Genomic DNA, 7,934 nt, shown 5'->3' with positions numbered 1-7,934 from the left:
GTGTTAGTCACTTTATTCTAGATTTCTTTCCAAATCATTAGTTACTCTGCTTAGATTTGTCCGGATCTTATATTGAAAACAATGGGACAAATTGTTGGAAAAAATAGACAGATACTGCAAGGTGCTAATTTGTTCCGTCAATATAAATGCGGGAAAAATCTGCAATGATTACTATACACAGCAAACTATTTCTTGAAGAACACGGAATCTAAAACACGAGTGATCTATTTTTTCAGGAATGTAATTACAAAAAGATGTAATTTTATACTTCTTTAGATGTAATATTAGTCATTTTTCCAAAATTGAATAGAAATAAACTGTATTGTTTTACATTGCGGCATGAAAAAATCAACCGGTCACTGAAACTTATATCACAAACAGGGTAGAATTATATCTGTTTGACTGAAAATTGAATGTAAATATTAAACTTGTGCATTTTTAGATTTCAAGTTAGTTTGCGCGTTGGGCACAAAATAAACAATTCGGACAATTATTCGGAAACGAGATGTTCAAAGGTACAGCATCACTCTTCTAGAGTCTTTTAAAGAAGTAAGTTTTTGAGACGTGGCTGATTTCCGAACAGTAATTATCCAGAAAAACTTTTGTGAGAACAATTCAAGTGTGCAGGTGATGCTGACGGAAAAATCATGGTGTTCTCAAAACCATTCGAAGATGCAGAAGGCGCTGATCTGTAAAAAAATCCCCGTGCTGGCAATCTTCGGATGTAACATCAATTCCAGCCTGACACTTTCCGTGATTGTTTTTTGAGTTCAGAATCGGAAATAACTGTGAATTTAAAATGATACATGCGTTCATTCAAAGACAAAAGCAAAAACCTAAATTTTTAGCAAAAATACCAAATTTTACTATAATAAATTTTAAAATTTATATTCCTTTGTATTTTTACACGACGGTTTTTGTGAACCGATCTCGCGCATTGATATCGATCTAAATTTACACGCCTGAAAAATTACATCCTTGGAAAAAATACACCGTGATAGTATTTTACATCAAAATCGATTTTCCGTTTTCGTGCATCGTTTTCGATCTAAATTAACACGAATAGCAGTCGCACTTCATTTAAATTAGAGAGAAACTACATCGAGATCTTAAAAGATGGCCTCCTTACTAGTTTTATTGAAAATTTCAAATCTAATTTCCATTTTTTCCCAGTTTTCTGGAACTTAAGCCAGTATGATTAAAGTTATGCTTAAAATTTAATTTTACTCAGGGAGCCCCTCTAAGCTTCTAACTTTAGCTTTCTTGAACACTAAGTAAAACTTTTTTTGAGCATTTCATAGCTGATCTACAGTCTTTTTTCAGAAGCATGTTTTTTTCGGATTTTTTTCTTAGAATTTTAATAACGGAAAACTGAAGTGTTGTAGGTGATTAATGTCTGAAAAACATATCTGAGTTACATGGAGAGGATTCCAAAATTATAAATTTTGTAAAAAATCGGTTGAGAATCATGAAAGATATATTGGTTTCAGACAGGATTGTCAAATTGACACTGCGGGGACTGTAACGGGTAAAAATTTTTGGGACGGATGAGTATTAAGAAGCTGGCAAATTGAGGCAGAAAAATAACTTTTTGAAACTACGAAACAACAATATCGAAGATTATTATATCAAAGCTGAATCTGAAAAAGATATAAATATCTCATTGAGATAGGTTTGGAATTCGATAAAAGTAAGAAAGATGCTATTTGAAGAAAATATTATTCCATATTATTTTGCATTTGAGTTATTCAATATGAACAAGAGTCATGATTACAGAATCAAAAGAAGGGATTCACTATGATGTTGAAGTCTAGATTTTTCTTTTCTTAGGGCACAAGCTTACATGTGAATCCTTTCTTTCTGTTTTTTTTTTCGAGATGGTTGATAAATTTATCCATTCAGCTCAAACCATTACCGGATTCTATCAGATATTCATCTTGTCGAAAGAAGCAACACCTTCCTCGAGCAGAACATCAAGATACCGGTCTCTGGAGTTCCCAGACGGTCATTTGGCGCTGCTGCTTGCTGGTCAGCCAACCATCTGACAAATAGGGCGTGTCATTCACACCACACACTGCGGCGCGCCGTCATTCACTTCCTTGCTGTTTCGAGATCGAACGAAAGAGTATTCCCTGCTGCCGACTATATTAGTACAGTTGTGGTCATTCAAGTATATTTACTGCATGAAACTAATTTTAAGTTCCTTTAAGAATTTTCAGAACAGACAATTGTTGTCTTCCTCCATTTTCAGTGATGTTGGTTTGTTATAGACAAAATAAAAGTGTCTTAAGAATCACGTCCAGCACTGTATCGGGATCCATATGCCGAGACCACAACCAAACCGGACCTGACCTGACCAAGTGTGATGGATGACGTGTGTAAACATCGACTGCAGCAGCAATCATTTCTTCCGTCTAGCCAGCCAATTCCGTCCACCCGCGCATCTTCAGCGGCAGGTCTTTTAATATTTACTTTTTATTTTATCGTCCGGAGAGGCCGAGCGACCGAGAAGGCAGGGGCGGTCAAATCGTCTTCAGGTGCAGAATTTGCGGGGGATGTATGGAGAAAAGGTTAGCCACCAGACAGAAACTTTTTTTTCTCTTTCGGTGCGCCAGGTTCGCACACCGGTGTGCATTTTGCTGCTCTTTTCACTGTCCTTGGCCATGTCTGGTCACGGTGGCGGTTCTTATTATTGAATATTGCTCGAGGTGCCACATGATGTCTTCGGTTAAGTTTCGTATCAATAGGTAGTTTTTTCGTCTACTTTTTAATAACAAGTCTAGAATTTGGGGGTTTAACACACCCCCGTTCCCCATGGAGATTTTTCCAAGAAAAATTTTCAGTTTAAAAAATAAATTTAATATAGTAACGTGAAAGAAACTCGTTCTTCAACACTATATGACATTCAAGAATGGCAACAAATTTTCGATTGGTGATTTCGATTTGCATTTTATTAGAATTTTGTATTGAAATTCAAATCAAACAAAAACCCTACCTCGCTTTAAAATTGGTTTTCATTAGGAACAAGCTCATCCATAGCTTTATCACCAACTAGCTGATCCCGTACGAACTCCGTTTCGTTTTTTTTTTGTTTCAAATATCTAACGAGCGTGTTAATGAAAATTGGGTATGCATTTTCAATACATTTTTGCATTATATATTAAACAGTATTTTTGAAAGACTTTTTTTATTGTCTTTCAAACATCCGGACACGAATTTTTAGCTTTTTCGGATGCATAATCATGCAATTATTGCAAAAATATAAAACAGTTTATAATAAATCAAAATTCAATCGCATAATGCATTGTAATGTTAGTAAATTACTGCATAAATTTTAAGCAGTTTATATGGACGTTTTTTTCTCTGTCCTTTGATCCAGAATTTGAAATCAGGAATCGATTGTTCTTTAAGCTTGCGTGTATGAATTTCCGTGTCGATTCGATGCATTCCATGCATAGTAAGGTAATTATTGCCGAAACATTGAATAATTAAAAGGAACGACCCTTTTCGCTGAGCCCGGCCCCAAAATTAGACTTCTAAAATCAATTGCCCGTGCTTTGAAACTCCCCTGTACTTGTTTTCATCACAATCCGATGCATAATCTTAACCATATCACGATTTTCCGATCCCTGATTCAAAATTGGGGACCTAAAATCAATTGCCCGTCTTTCAAACCTACCGTGTTCAAAATGGCTTGTGAACGGTAGACAATGTGCAACTCGAGACCCCATAACCCAACCTTCGGGTAGTGGTCATATCACCTCTTGTCTGCAACTCCGATTCTCTACCTCCCCGTGGTGCTAGCTGGGGTGCGAGCAACCTTAGCGGAGATCGGGTACCCAACCCCGGTAGATGCTTTGGTCGCATGCAGACTGAGTCAGAGGGCTTCGTAGGGGAGGAGCGGGCTATATGCGCCTATTAAGCAGAACACTGTTTTAATCATATATCACATCGAATTAGTGTACAAAAACTATAAACACGTGTGCAGGCATCTGTTTTCTATACATTAGAGTAATTTTTATGTTAAAATTTTCTTCTGTTTCCAAGAAAATGATTTTATTTTAAATGTTGTCTAAAATGCCGAACCTCAAACCGTGCGGGCTAAATGCGCCTATTTAAGTTTTGAACAAAATTTCTGTTTTTTGGGCAATATTTCCGTATAATTTCATTGAAACTGCTAGAAAGTAATAATTTTCATACGACAAAGCTGAAGTTTTGTAAAAATCTATGTATATTATCATTTTATGGAATAAAATATAAGTTTGGGTTGCCATACTATGGAGGCAGTTCATCTATGAGAAAAACTTTATCAATTCTGTTTTTAGATCTTCAATTCTCTCTAAAGATGTTATTCAGAGCTTAGATTTGAAGGTTCAATGATAAAAATAATTTATTTATTCTATTGAACCTGTTATTTTAGGATGGAGGCATTTTACAAACATGATGGGGGCATACAAAAACACTCTATTATTCCACTATATAATCATTATTAAACCTCCACAAAAGCTGAAATATGTTTAATTTCTTAAGTTCATTTGAGTAAGAAACAAAAACCATCCTAGTTTTTGTTTGAGGCTTCTTTAGTATAATTTTTAAAACTCGAAATATTACATCAGAATGTTTCTAAACCTTGTATGATTTTTTTAATTTTTTTGTGTTTGTATATTCATAAAATTCTTTCTTGCCTTATGTTCTAAGCGTTTCACCCTCAAAATGCATTGGTATGATAAGCTGTCTAGTCAGCCATTTCATCAAACAGCCGTAGGGTCATTTAACCCAGGGGCGGTCCTAGAGCTGGCTCTTGGGGGGGGGGGGGGTGATTTTCCAAATTTTCAAAAATCAGTCTATAACGTATATTGCGAAAAAACGTTCATTTGGAGAGGATGGAGGGAGGGGGGGGGGGGGGTCGTGTGCAGTTTCAAATGAGACTTTAATATTTGCTGCACACCAGACCCGTGCGATGGACACGTCCATGGGTAGGGTATTTCGAATTTAAAATTTTGTTAGAAATTATAAAATACCAAAAAAAGGACAATAAATAAGCAAATTGATTTCTAAAACCATATTGAAACCCATAATCATCACACAAACTCGAAAAAAAGATACTGATACAAATCAAAATAAATCAGAATCAAAATTTCAAATCAATTTTTTTTCCGGTTAGTCATTAATAATTCATTCGAAATGTTGATACTCATTCTGAACAAAAAAAGATTCAAGCAAGTATTTTCAAAACATCAAAAACGGAATGCGAATTAAAAATTGGAATAAAGCCAGAATTTGAAGCTTCGGGCATAACAATCAGTGCACAGAAGAAGAATAGATCAAATATAACACCAGATTTGATAAGAAATTAAACTCGAACTCTTACATAAAATCAGATCAGGTCATAATATTTAATTGATAATAATGTAAATTATATCAACCATATTAATTTACATTTCTTTTCTTCAATTTCGAAAACGTTCACTGAAGAAGGTAGTAAGTTGCTATCGAAATACTGGTATATGAACTTTTCATTTACCGTAGTTGAATTAAAAGGAATCTTTCGATTGCTTTGATTCAGTTGAATCATTCAACCAAGTAGGCTCATACCACAACAGAGTCTTCAATTTTAATTTTAGTTTCGGTTGAAAAATTCCTCTGTAATGTCATTTGAAATACTATTCAATCACAATTTGAAATGTGAATTATCGATGAGGAAATTATATTCATTTTGAACTTCAGAGAATTTATTCGAAATTAGTAGATGATTAATTTAAAAATGAAAATAATTAATGCTATCAAGTTATCAAGTTTATAACTTTATGTATTTAAAATACAACAACAATTCATCATCACTGACAAAGTACAATTCGGGAAATGGAAGAGTTCATGAATGATCAAACACGAAACTGATCCCTTTTATTTATTCATTTATTCATTTATTCATTTATTCATTTATTCATTTATTCATTTATTCATTTGTTTATTTTTTTATCCATGAGGAATGAATTGATGACATGTGATTAAAATGCTTCTTATAAAATTCTACTTTCTCATTTTCAACATCCATACATTTCTAACTTTCTATTTGACAAGAATTTTCATAATGTTGAAATGTTCTCAGTTATGTTTTTTTAATTTTCATCGTTAAGGTCGATAGATAAAATCATCAAACAAAATCACGGTGATTAACTCTTCAATTAAATATAATATGAAGATGAAAAAGATTAGTTATTAACATTTGAAAATGATTTTTCTAATAAAAACGTCTTTCCAGCATTTTGGTGTCTATGTTTTAATGATTGATTTAGTAGAACTCGTACTTCAACTAGATTTTGTTTATCACCTCTCGTTTTGGTGATATGGAGTTTATATAGAGTTTTAAAAAGAATCAGTTTTGAGTGAAATCAATCATTGGTAACTGATGAACTTACAATTTAACATGAAAAAAATACTAATTCTGAACTTGTTTATTATATTTTATCCAATTCAGAAATACTACTTTCATGATGATGAATGATCTTAAAAAAATCTAGGGTTTTTCTTATTTCTAAAACACAAGAATTTCTGACATTATTGACTAAAGAAAGTTTTAAAAAACAAATATTTTATTTTATTGAAAAATTTACTGAAGTCTGAAAAACTATTTGGTTTCTGCTTTGAGAAATATCTTAAATCCTATGTAGTCATTACTTCTTTAAACATTAAAAAAATGTCACAGAAGTCAACATTACTTGCGTTCTTGCGGAAAGAAATGTGATATGAACCCTTATTTAGAATTTTTATTGTAATGTTTAAAAGTTTTGTCAGAAAAGTGCAGAATTTTTTTGAATAATGTTTAACCTATTTGAAAATAATTTAGGGCACCAACATAAATCAAAATAAGCTCTTAAATTCTTCACTGCGAACAATTGTTGACAAAAAGATAATTTTCGTCATTTGTATATTGAGCAGTATAAAAATTATCAATTTAAGAACTCTTTCAAGAACCTTCCGATATAAATGTAATTTTACAAATGAAAAAAATACACACATGTGAAAAAATCTCAAGTTGTCTACAAAATTTTATATCACCGTAAAACTCTCACCAAAGTTTTAGTGATTCTCGTTTTCCAACAAATCCATTTGAAATCCAAACATTTATTTGAGAATGTGTTAACAATTGCTATGAATTTAAAACTGAATGTTTTATTATTTTTCAGAAGTATATTGCTGAATCGTGATTCGAAAAAACTAATTAATATAAACTCTTGTTTTGATTCTTCAATTTCTAAATATAAATTTAATTCTAAAACAAAATCATTAAACTCAAATTCTTAGGTATGCAACTTTCGGAACTTTATTTTTATTTGTTATCTCTTAAATTGCAAGCTCTCATAGATTTTAAAATTTATTGTAACTGAATCGAAAGATACAGTTACACATTTGAAACGAATGATTTAGTAAAAAAGTGAAAAAAGTATTTTTAAGTCCTTGTTCTCGAGAAAATAGTCGAGTTATGACGGGATATTATTATCACTGATTTTATCTCATCTAGGAAAAATTAATACATAGGCATGTTTTTGGAGCATTTGTTTTAAAACCTGTTTTTGGAGGTATATTCCTGAACTCAATTTTTATCAGGTTTTGATCATCACCTCTAATTTAAGAAGTAGTATTTTTGGTATTTTTAGAAAATTGAATAGATATGATTGAATAAAAATCTATAAAAGATTCATATATGGTCAGCAATTTCGAATTAATCACTGAAGGTGCCATAACAAAAGTAATTTGGTGAAAACTGGTCTAGGGGATTGCAAGTTACAGCGGTTTTAGTTTGGCGGACCGATTTTGTTTTCCAATTTTAAGAAGTTAGAAATTAATAAATTCTTTTATTTAATAATCACCCCCACGGAGTGGAAAATTTTGAAAATTCCATAGAACATCCACTAGGAAATGTTCGAACTTTT

This window comes from Uranotaenia lowii, chromosome 3 (assembly GCF_029784155.1).
Source record: "Uranotaenia lowii strain MFRU-FL chromosome 3, ASM2978415v1, whole genome shotgun sequence".
Lineage (NCBI taxonomy): Eukaryota > Metazoa > Arthropoda > Insecta > Diptera > Culicidae > Uranotaenia > Uranotaenia lowii.
Note: the sequence above shows the minus strand (reverse complement) of the source record.